Here is a 12,593-nt window from a genome sequence, read left to right as displayed (position 1 = left end):
GTGTCTAAGATAGTATTCCTCTACAAGCAGAACTTAGTAGCGTTTCCTGGAGCGTGACCAGCTGAACAAGAAGGAAAAGGCTATATTTTTGAAAAATTGGATAGGATCTCATATATCCCAGGTTGGCCTGGAATTCATTTTATAGCAGTGGATGACTTTGAAGCTCCTTCCACTTCCACATTCCAAGTCTGGAGAGCATAGGTACACCAGACTTAGGGGTGGCTAGGGATCCAGCCTATGACTTGGTGCATGCCAGGCAAATACTATACCAGCTGACTTATGTTCCCAGCCCCTGACTTGGGTTTTGATAAAAAAAAAAAAAGACTCAATATATTTTTTTACACCCGAGACAATGAAAGCCAGTTCTTTATTGTAATGTTTTTGTTTATATAACTTGATATTTTCCAGGATAATTCACTCTGTGTATAGAGGGGGAATTCACATTGAAAATTGATTTGAATTTGAAACTAAACGGTAGTTGTATTATTTTGAAACAATTCTTTTCAATATAATGATCCAAAGACAAAAAGGCTCAAAAGATCAAGTCACGAGTGTGCCACCTGTCCCTAGCCTGGCCACCTGCTGACTGGTGTCACTGGATTCTGGAATCAGTCTGTGCGGGAGATGCAGCTATGTGCACATGTACAGACAATCACAGGGTGTTCCCCGTGATGACACAGTGAATTCCTCAAGTCATTTCCCCTCAAATCCATCAAATGGTAGTGGATTGATGATTCAGAGGCTCCATAATCTTTGAATGGATGCCTGAAGGCAGCCAACATAGTTTGCTGTAGAGTAGTTATGCTGGCACGGGAAGAAAGCCAAGCAGAGGAAACCTCAGGGTTTCCCCCCAGTATGGTAACTAACTATAAATCTTTGAGAAGTTGGGGGTCTGGTCAGGCAGCTAACACCAGGGAGCTTGCGGAGTTCAGTTTCGGGCATGTTGAATTTAGCACATGGATAAGGCACGTTGCTGGGGAAGGTGAAATTGGAGGCTCGTGAGAGGAGAGAATGGGTGATGATGTCCCCATCATCCAGGCAATTCTGGCAGAAGTGGACAGAGCCTGCTGGAGGGGAACAGTCAGGAAGATCAGAATGCCAGCTAGAAACACTGTGCAAAGGACGTGTACTATTTCTGAAGAGAAAATTTCCCATCTGCCTATATCTATCTATCTGTCTGTCTGTCAATGTATATGAACATACAAATATCCTGGAGTCTACAGGTGTGTCCCAGAGGACAGCTTGATTCTCTTCTTCCATTGTGTGGATCTTGAGTTTCAATCTCAGGCATGGCAGTAAGTACCTTCACCCCACAGTTCCATCTTGCTAGCCCGGAAATTAAAAACAAAACAAAACCTTTAAAATAAGTCTGAGGCTGGGCAGTGCTGGCTCACACCTTTAATACCAGCACTTAGGAAGCAGAGGCAGACGGATTTCTGAGTTCGAGGCCAGCCTGGTCTGCAGAGTGAGTTCCAGGACAGCCAGAACTACACAGAGAAACCCTGTCTAAAAAAAAAAAGTCTCGGTTCATCAGGCCTCCTTCCTTAAATAATTAATAATAATAAACAACAATAAAAGTCTTAGTGTGTCTATTGAAGAATCTGGAACATTCCTCCTGTAGAAGTTTTAAGTACAGCTGGCTAGCCTCTGTATTTTTGCAAACTGGCCATTGATTCTAGAGACTTGATGAGCCCCCAGTTCCCTCTCGGGCAGGCTTTAAAAAGACTGGTTTTTTGTTTTTTCGGTTTTTTTGTTGTTGTTTGTTATTTTATTTTTTTCTACTTGCTGGTATCTAGTGCTTTGGAAAGCTAAAAGAATAATCTCTCCTGTTTTAAACCAACAACTTTGAACGAGTTAATAAGGAGATGCTCCCCAGGACTGGAGAGAACAGTCAGAAAAGTGATTGTATACAAGCATGAGGACCCGAGTTCAATCCTTAGAACCACCTAAAAGTGGCCGATGAGTTAGCATCATTTGTAGTTCTGACACTGGGGAGGTAGAGACAGCTAGGGTCCTGGGCTCGCTGGCCAGCCAGCCTAGCATACTTGGTAAATTCCAGGCCAGTGGGAGACCCTGTTTCAAACAAGAACAACAAAAGTAAGGTGGATGGCTCTAGAAGAGGTTGACTGCTGGCCTCCTCACCACCCACGCCCACCCCTGCACACACGCAGGCATGTACTTATTATGCATGCATGCACACGCGTGCGTACACACACGCACACCACCGACTGCCTTCTCAGATTTTTGCCTTTGTTTCTTTGAATTGTACTCACCTTTCTCAACTGGCAGCAGTTTATTCTGTTCCAAATGTAAGCCACAGGGACGTGAGCCTGTCTGGAGCCTTCAGTCTGATCCTCGAGCCGGGGATGACTGGTTGGTGGTTGGTCGGTGCCCCTCTCAGTTTCAGCTGTGGTTCCGAAGCTGGCCTATTTTGGGTTCCACTGTTCTCAGGTTGACTAGCTGTCTCGTTGCTTCCCTTCAATTTCTCTGGGCAGATGATAATTCTGTGCATATCTTATAGCTATTGGTGGTTTGTCCTCACCCACTTAAATTTTAGTGTTTGTGGAATGGCTTCTCACGCACTGTATTTTCGCGTTTGTTATTTTCTTTTAGATGTTCTTTACAGAGAGTTTGTTTTCCTGTCTTGTTGCTTTGTTGAAAGTGGATTTTGGCAATTTAAAAACTATTTTAGACTCACACGAGATGGCTGTAAGAAGCAGCCCAGAGGTCCTATTGTGTGCTGCCTATCGGCTTGCTGATTTCTTTTAAAAATGGGTCTTTGTTCATTTCGGGTGCGTGCGTGCATTTGTGCATGTGTGTGTGTGTGCTCATGTGCTTGTGCATACACATGTGTGTGTGCGCATGTGTACGTGTGTGTGCATGTGTGTGTACATGTGCATTTGTATGCGCACACATGTGTGTGTGTGCACGCGTGAGTGCATGTGTGTGCATGTGTGCGTGTCTGTGTGCCTGTGTGCGTGTGTGTGTGTGCACATGTGTGTGTGTTCACATGTGGAGGTCAGAAGAAAGTTTTGTGGGTGTTGGCACTCATTTCCTTGTTTGAGGCATGGTTTCTATTTTGATACTACTTATGCCAGGCTCTCTGGGCAGCCAGCTTCTGTATATTCTCCGTTTCCTGTTTTTCATCCTGTCACAAGGACTCTGGGGTTATAGATATGTGGTATTAAGCCCAGCTTTTAAGGGGTTCTGGGAATTCAAACTCACACTTGTATAGCAAACACCCACTGAGCCATCTCTCCAGCCCCAGGTAGGTTTTGGAGTGATTACAAAACTATGTTGCTTTTACTGCTTCTATCTCTGTAGCATTCTCTTCTTCTTGGTGGTCTTCAAACGAATATAGCAGTCATTACTTAGACTTCTATCTCCATCTGGGCATAGCACCCCATCCCCCAAGAATATGAGGCAAGGGTTCCCTTTCCTGTAGTGTAAACTGATCTGTAACTTTGCTCCAGGGATAGGACATCAGGGCACCAGGGATGCACTTTCTTCTCTCTTGCTACCCCTCATTTTCAGCAAATTCTTTCAGAGTTCAGGATGGTTGTTTGCACTCAGCAAAGTGAAGGCTGAAGATAAGCCTGTTCTATCTTTGTCAGAGATTTTCTGGGAGTTTCCACACAGCACTCTGGCCTCCACCTGATTGGGAAGTTTCATCACAGAGTTACCGATCACAGCTACAGGGTCATCAAAAAGACAGCACATCCCTCCTTACCCCCAACCTGAAGTGAACCTGGAGCCCTGATTTTCCTGGTAGTGAGGGAGAGCAAGCAGAGACTGGCCGTGAGACCAATGCTCTTCTACTGTGCGCTTAGACACTAGCTACAGAAAACGAGTAAGCCTGCAGGAAGTTAAAAGGCTATTCTGAGTGTGATTTTAATCTTAACATATTTTTCTGATTAAACTTGCTGTTCTACAAATGAAAACATTCCAGTGGCTGGGTTGAACTCTGCAGGTGCCTTGGGACCTCCAGTGTCATCCTGAAGGTTGAGTGGTGGGAGGGAGGCCGAGCGCTCTTGTTTTAGCAGTATATTCTTGATAGTCTTTACAAGGATGATAATGACCCTGAACTGCTGAGAGTATTCCTGTTTGGATTCTCTCTCTCTCTCTCTCTCTCTCTCTCTCTCTCTCTCTCTCTCTCTGTGTGTGTGTGTGTGTGTACATATGTGAGTGCCTGTTAATATGTGCACAGGTGCATGCGTGTGTTTAAATGCATGTATATACGTATGCACATGTATGTGAACACCAGAAAACAATCTTAGAGGTCATCTTAAGTAATCCATCTACCTGCCCTGAGGTAGAGGCTCTCATTGGCTTGGAGCTCACTGATTTATCAGCTATGTTCTCTGGCCAACGAGCCCCCAGGATCTTCTTGCCTCCCCCTCAGGAGTGCTGAGATTATAAGCATGCACCATTGCATTTTTGACTTGGGTCCCGGGACTGGAACTCAGTGCCTCATGCTTACACCACAAGCACGCACTTTTGACTGGTCCTAGCACCAGTGTGGATTTGAAGGTTTCACCAGCTCCTGAACCTTGTCTAGAGAGTCAGCATTCACCCCTTAGCCTTTAGATACATGCAATGGCGAGGGACTGGAGCAGTGCAGGCCCCTTTTCCTCCTCATACTGGATCAGGGATGTCTTCAGGGAAGCCTTGCAGTTCCTTGATTAACCAGAGTTCGAGAATTTGCAGAACCCGGATCCCAGGTAGAATTTCTATTCATCACACTCTTGTATGAAGCATGAGCACCTATGGATGGTCTCTGGAGATAGGAGAAAGCACAGCTTCCTGTACATTGTTACATACGTGGCAGATAGGCATAGGCCTGTTGAACTTTTATGGCTAAGATGTACACATATAGGAGCTGCAGCGATGGCTCAGTGAGTAAGAGTGCGTGGTATACAACCCTGAGGTACAGAGTTCAAATCTCAGCACCTCTGTAACAAGGCAGACGTCCCATGAATCCCTATCGCTACAGCTCTGAGAGATCCAGGCCCTCTTCTGGCCTCTGTGTGCATGCATAGGCATGTGTACCCCCACATGCACATGTATACCTTGACATGTAAGCAGAATATATCTCAAAAAGCTCTGCAAAAATAAAACTGGCCACTGTCAATGGGTGGTTTACTAAGTGTGTTCACATTGTGTGTGGCCAGTCATTGGAACCTTTCCATCTTCACTGCACCAGGGCCCTGCTTCCCCTTCCTGCAGGCCTGATGACACCATCCCACTGTCTGTCTCCATGTACTTGGCTAGTTTGGATGCCTTGGGTGAAACCATCCAGTGCTGTGCTTGTCTCTTTCCCCTTATAGTCCTGAGGCTCAAACCCAGGACTTCACGCCTGCAGGCCGAGCGCTTTGCCCTCCCTCCCGTCTACCCGTATAACATCTGCCATTTCTGTTCATGCTGTGAATAACAGAATTTCTTTGGCTTTAAAGTCTAAGTAACACCCTCGTAAGCAGATAGATTCATGTTTTCCTTATTATTTACCTGTCACTGGCACTGGGGTTGCTGTCATGCTGTGGTCGTTGTCACGAATGCTGCTATGAGCATCAGAGTGTCTACGACTCCGTGCTTTTTAGTTATTTTGGATATGAGCACAGAACTTCTGTGGACAGTTACTAATAATTCTATTTATGGTTTTTGGAGGTACCAACATTGTTCTACAGTCATTATTTTATTCCCCCCCCCCCAGTTCTGCACGTCTTCTCTAACACTTGGGTGTTTTCGGTAGCAGTTCTGATGGGTATGAAGAAGTAATATGTCAATGTGATTTTTATTTGAATTTCTGCTTTACACTTTTGATTCCTTACCTTGTTGTCTTGAAATAGAGGGATCCAGGATACCCTCTATGGGATGAATGGATAGTGAAGTTGCAGTTTTTAGGGTCTGGGTGTGGAAATCTGGCTTCACCAAGCCCCTCTGTACTTCTTAGGGTATTTGGCTTGGCTCTTTGCCTGAAGCTGGCTTTTGAGGTTGAGCCAGGTCCTATGGAAATGCAAAAGAGAAGCTTATTGGAAGCCAGGGCAGCACACATCGTTTTCTTATAACATCTTTGGAAATGAGGAGGAGAATCTTTAAGATTTCCTTTATGAATGTCACCTTGGGCTGGAGAGATGGCTCAGCGGTTAAGAGCACTGCCTACTCTTTCAGAGGTCCTGAGCTCAATTCCCAGCAACCACATGTAAAGGGATTTGATGCTCCCTTCTGGTGTGTCTGAAAACAGCTACAGTGTAGTTCTATAAATAAAATAAATTTTAAAAAGTCACCTCATGATTTGCATGAAAGTGATTCACTGTTTTCTGAAGGGCTAGAAATAAAAATAATTAATTGGGAGAGATGCCAAGCTTTGAATGACTAGATTCTTTCCTAAATAGAGGTGTGGTATAAGCAATGTCTGGTGATCCCTTAGGGCGCTGTTTGCTTGGGTCTCCCATGAGGAGAGATGAAGCCCATTGGTCAGAAGCACGCAGAGCCTTCAGACACAGATGGGCCATGCCTTCTCAAGGAGCCAACCTACCTTTCAAACAAGTGCTCTTGAAGGTGCCCTTGGTGTCTCCTCTCTGGCCGTTTCCCTGGCTCTCCAGTTTTCTTGTCTTGTGTCAGGATTCTGAAACAAGCCTGATGCAGTCTTACTTGCTTTCCAAGTTATCTGCCATTTCTCCCTTTCTCCACCTTTAAAAAATGTGGTGAAATGCATACAAAGTAAAACTTACCACCTTATTTTAGGACTCAGTTGAATGACATTAAACACATTAATATTGTATACCCATCTGCCTCCCATATCCAGATGGTACACTGCAAAACCAAACCTTCATGCCTGTTACGCAGCTCTCCCTGTCGACCGCTCATGAAGACCCTCATTTTGATTTGCATCTTTACAAATGTGACTAGTCTAGGTATTTCAGACATGTAGCTAGAGTTATTTGCCTTTTCATGGCTCTATTCTTTCACTTGGCATAATTACCTCAAGGTTCCCCCCATATAGCAGTGGTGTCAGAATTCCCTACCTTTTAAGGGCCAACTAATACGATTGCAGTTTTAGACATTTCTCTTTCTGTAGGTCTTGTTAATTGTGCACATGCGTGCTGGTGAATCTCAATTGCCAACTTAGTTTAGCATTTCCCTGAGAGACAGGCTTGCCTATGGGTAAACCAGGCTTGCATATGGGCATTATCTTGATTGGGTTAACTGAAGTGAGCAGATGTGCTCACCATGAATGGCATCATTCTCTAGGCTTGGATCCTGAACTATATTAATGGAGAAAGAGAGCTGAGAACGATCAAATCATCACTTTAAGTTTAATGAATGTGGGTGTGAATGTGAACAGCTTCCTCATGCTCCCGTCCTGTCTTCCCTGCTGTGATGGACTGTAACCAAAATAAGCCATTTCTCCTGTCAGTTGCTTTTCCCCAGATATTCCATCACAGCAACAGAGAAGTAACTATACTCATTTAATAATTACTCTTTGGTGGAGGTAGGGGTGGCACAAATACAGCCACGTGATGTGAGTTTGGATTTCAGTTTAATGGAAGCCTGTGGGGCGTGGAGTTAGAGTGTGGCCTTGGTGGCTTTATGCTACAATGGTCAGGCATGCAGAAGCAACCCAATGCAAGGACACCCACAGCATGCGACTTGATGCATACTTGGGGTACTTGGGCAGTACTTGAGGCTAGAGGCCCTGGGTTTCTCAGTTGGTGTATGCTATGTGTTCTCTCTCACTTGGTAGTTTTCTATTCTTCAGGAAATGATGTGAGCCTATGGTCTCTGTGCCCCATACTAAAGGAATTGTTTGAATGCATTGGACTGTGTGGGGAGACGCAGGCACGGGACAGGGGAGAATGAAACTTGGAGGACGTCTCTGTGGGCACATGGGAAGATTGGGCCTTTCCCTTTGGGTCTGCCTGTAGCTGAGATGAGCTCTGAGCTCACTGTTATAGTCAGCATGGGATTTTGTGGTCCCACAGTTATGTATTCAGAAGTGCCTGTCTCCTGAGGGTGCAGCAAAGTCAGGTGTTGGAAACCAAGCAAGTGGAGGCACCACATCTCCAGGAAGAGGCCTCTGTTGCGATGAAAATAGGCTTTACCTTTCTCAACTTCAGTGTCCAGACAACATGGATGGACACTGGGAAGTACAAGTCAGTGTGCTTCTTCTCCGGGTCCCATGTTCCCAGCCTGGCCCAACTTAAATGTCCCATTTACTATGTGAGGAGGGCAAACTCAGTGGGTTATCAGTCACCAACCATTTTGGTTCTGGTTCCAGTCTGGCTCTTCACAGCTTGCACTTTCTTGGGGTCTGTGGAAATTCCCCTTGGGTATATCTGGATACATACTTGGGTTTTCCGATATAGATGAATGTCATGTGTTTACATACCTGCTGTTGTGTGCGTCTTCTGTTGAAGTACCCAGAAGCTTCCTCAGGCTGCTCGTTTAATGAAGACATGTGGACTCTTGTCATAGCCAGTTCCTAGGCTTTACCAAGCCTGGAGCTCCCTCTTGGCTGTGTGGCTGAGGAGACAATATCTCTACCATGCATGACTTCCATAGGGTCTCTGAGTGTGCCCCTTGCTAGCTGGGTCAGCCCTGTGCTTTAGACACTTCTAGCCCCTTTGTTCAGCTTACTTCTTTCCCTTATTTATTGTTATTATTATTTATGTGTGTGTATGCATGGATACTGTATTAGTTACGTTCTCATTGCTGTGATAAAGCACCATGGCCATGGCCAAGACAACATACAGAAGGAAGGGTCTGGTTGGGCTTATGGTGTTGGCAGACTTGGTGGCTGGACCTGGAAGTCAAGAGCTGAAGGCTTATATCTGTAATTGCAAGCACAAAGCACAGGTAGGAAGCTGGGAATGACGTGTGGCTTTGACACCTAAAAACCTTCCCCCAGTGACAAGCTTTCTGCAGCAAGGCCCCACCTCCTAGACTGCCCAAATAGTGCCAAGTATTCAAATGCCTGAGACTAGGAGGTACACTTAATATTCAAATCACCCTAGCCATAACGCTCATATAGAGGAAGGAAGGCAACAACTCTGGGGACTTGATTCTCTTTCTTCTTTTATGTGGGTCTCAGAGACTGAACCCCTGTTGTCAGGCTCGTGTGCCAAGTGTTTTTATCCAGTGAACCATAACCATCTCTCTGGCCTCACTTGTGTGTGTGTGTGTGTGTGTACTCCATAGAAATGGAAACATTGTTTTTTTTTCTGTAGCCACCACCAAGAACAGTCCCCAGCCCCTACTCAAGTACAAAGTAAGATGATACACAGATGCCAGTAGGGGTCCTGCTGGGTTTGGAGGCATGAAGCAGCTGATAGCTCTATAGACCTGTAGGTCAGGCTCTTGTTTCAGAGTCCAAGCAGGATTTGGCTCTGTTCCTTCTGAACCATAAAGTCCTCTTAATCACCTGGAGGAAGTAACTGTGGTGGTGATCTTCAAGACTGGGAAGGAAGAGGGCACAGGTTCTCTCTGGAGCTTTCCTTTCTCTACCTGCTAAGTGCCGGGAGTCCAGATGGCCAACAGTGCCCATCTGGCAGTTACGGGTGCTAGGGCTCTGAGCTCTGGGGCTCATGCTTGTATCAAGCATTACGTGGTTTGCCAATGGAGCCATCTCACCCATTCTACATGTGCCCTCTGTAAATTACTATCTTAAAAATTTCCTCGGACAGGAATATATTTTAAAGACGGTGCTCTTGAAATTGAGATTTCTTGGGTAGCCATGAAGAAAGAGAGAATCCCATGGGGCTGGTGGCCTGTGTGGCAGGCTGGGGAGAAGTTTATGATGGACAGTTTGCCCTCTTTAACAGCAGAAGGTATGCTGGAGCCTCAGGGTGAGGAAACCAGCCCTCTGTGCTCTGGCTTTCGTCATGCCAGTCAACCGGCCACAATGACGGAGCTGGCAGATGGGAAGCACCACTGACTGCCGACAACCTCAGAGCTCGCTGAGCCCTGCCTGTGCTGCCTGGGCATGTATGCCTCTCTGGGCTAGTCTCCATACGTGAAAAAAGTAGGAGAAACAATCTATATAAAATCATTAGTAACATATTAATTAGACATGAGAGGGATGAGTATAAAAAGATTTTGCACTAGTATACTAGCCATTTTACATATGTGTGTGTGTGTATTTACATGAGCATGAAGATATCCTAGGCAAGAAATGGGACCTGTTCAAGGCCACAAAGCCGGCAAGTATCAAAGTAGGAGTAGTAGAACCCCCTTTTCTGTGACCTCCGGTCTTCTTTCTGACACCCACAGCCTCTCAGTCGATGATGTGTCTCAGTATGCCATCTCAAGTGCTTCTCTCCCTTTGTGTCTAAATGGGAAATAGCTTAGTGTGGAATAGAGGCCGTATTTTTTTCTGGATTTTAAGACCTTAGTCAAAAATATGTTCCAGGGTTCAGAGTGTCTGCGTTAGAGCCACAGCGCGAGTTTCCATTTGCTGCAGAAAACCAAACGTTTACACAGAACAGCGTCTTTTGTTTCACATCTGCAGAACGCAGGGTTTGCCTGCTGAGCTGTGGCCAGCGGTGACGCATGCTTGAAGCTCCAGCTGGCGAGGCCATGGGAGTGCTCTCCTTGCTTAGGCTTTGCTAAGCCGTGACAATGAAGTGAAAAGCTGCCAGGACACTGGTTGGGAAGGGGCTGTAGGGTTACAGGGTACAGAATCCCAGGTTCCTGTGAAATACTCAGTGAACACCTTCTAAGACCAGAACTGGAGCAAGCCAGAGCAGGCAGAATAGCCCAGGGCAAGTGGAGAAGTTCTGGGGTATCTCCTGGATTACCTCTTCCCTTTTCTCCCAGGATGCTACCATGAGGTGTGCTGTCCCCTGTGGCCTTTCCTCAGATCTAGTTAGAATGCTAGCAGAGAGGAGGGCATTGCTTAAGGTGACTTGGAGCAATACCCAATGTTAAGTAGAGACTAATGGCTCCTTCATGAAATCCCTCAGTTCCTTCCCACCTCTAAACTTAACTCTTGGACTATCGGTGAGTGATCTGTTTCTGCTGTCTACCAAGATGGAGACGTTAGAATCCTGATTGGATATCTGGGATAATTTATGTATAGATCCCTAATCCCCAAATCTGAATTCTCAGCTGCTACTAATACATAGCTTTTTGAATAGTGAAATATGCCATAGATGGAAAATTTCACCCAATGCAACATTGTTTCATGCATGAAATTATGAAAAATACTAAGATTCTCCAGGAGTTAAATTAGTGCATGCATAAAGCATCACTGGATTTAGTAGTCAGTCTTGGGACCTAGCCTCAAGAGATCTCATTACCTAAATGCAGATATTCTCAAATATGAAAAACAGGCTCTACTCTTTCAAATGAGAGTTCCTTGACCCATTCATGATCTTACAGAGGAGAAGATCATCCAGAGGTCTCCCTGTAGGTCTTTGTAGTCAAAGATATGTCACAGCATAGAGATATAGTGGTCATAAAACTCCACAAAATGAAAAGTTCTAAGAAAAGGTTAGCAGAAACGTCATAGGGGTTTTTATAATAATTCACTTCATAAATGGCTCTAAAGCTTTGCCAGCAGGTCTCAGCAGGGCAGTGTAACCCAGAACCTGAGCTTGGGTCCTGGTGTGCCTTCAGGCTTTTCTAGGTGGGTTTCCAGGTATGACTGGTACCAAGAAGTCCCGCTGAGCTAGCACATTCCCCAGTGCCCACACTGTCACTGGAAACACTGTTGCTTGAAGTTGGAAGTGGTGATTGGGTAGTAGAGTGTTCTTAGCCCAGCATCCAGGGAGGAACAACCAGAGGAACACACCCTCAGCTTGCCTAGGGCTCTGTGCCCTCTACATTAAGCACTTTATACCATTAGAAGGATGATCTTTTCGTCCCCTCCACACATAGACAGCAGCTGAGTACCCCAGGGTTGAGTTGAACATCTTAACAAGTATGGGCATGGACCCATCCTTGTCCATCTGAAAGGTTGGGCAGGGATAGACCCTGACCCATGTCTCTGACTGTACTACCTCCTACCGTGTCCTTCTTAGGGAGCCATCATTCTACAGAGACTTCTGGACAGCCAGGCCCTAGTAGGCCCTACACTGAGGTATCCACTTGGGGTGCTGCTAGCCTCTGGGATGGAAGCACCACGGACCGAGTCCGGTTCCAATCCTTACCTCATCTGGCTGCTGTGTGGCCTCAGGTAGTCTTTCCAGTCTGCTCTTCCTCATCTGTCAGCTAGCAGGCCATGCCTGTGCTCCCCTGTGCCCACCATTTCCCTTAAGGAGCACATGTCCATTGTATTGCAAAGGCATTTTCATTGTTCCTTTTATACAGAGAGATTAGTTGAGCAGCCTGAGTTAAGTAACTATGGTTCATCCATCCCTGTCATCTGCCCACCGCATCTGTATGGAATTAAGACAGGGTATGTGAGGCCGTGACACATGTTGACACACGTATCATGTGAAGAATGCAGGATGGTGCTCTGGTATAACAATGGGTGCCTACAGCCGACATGCCAGGATTCCTATATGGCACCTTTCAGATGTCCTCATTCATCTCACCACCTAAGGTTGCAGATTTTGAGGTCTGAGGCAGGGCCTGAAATCCAGCATTTCTTA

General features: G+C 45.8%; 1 protein-coding gene across 9 annotated transcripts in view; it reads left to right on the top strand.

Moving 5' to 3' along the window:
- Window positions 1-12,593, top strand: part of Fhod3 (formin homology 2 domain containing 3) — a 400,629-nt gene that overhangs the window by 78,878 nt on the left and 309,158 nt on the right. The gene's annotated exons all lie outside the window — the stretch shown is intronic.

Source organism: Arvicanthis niloticus, chromosome 14 (genome assembly GCF_011762505.2).
Source record: "Arvicanthis niloticus isolate mArvNil1 chromosome 14, mArvNil1.pat.X, whole genome shotgun sequence".
Classification (NCBI taxonomy): Eukaryota; Metazoa; Chordata; class Mammalia; order Rodentia; family Muridae; genus Arvicanthis; species Arvicanthis niloticus.
The sequence above is the reverse complement of the archived record's forward strand: the minus strand, read 5'-3'. Positions and strand labels throughout refer to the sequence as shown.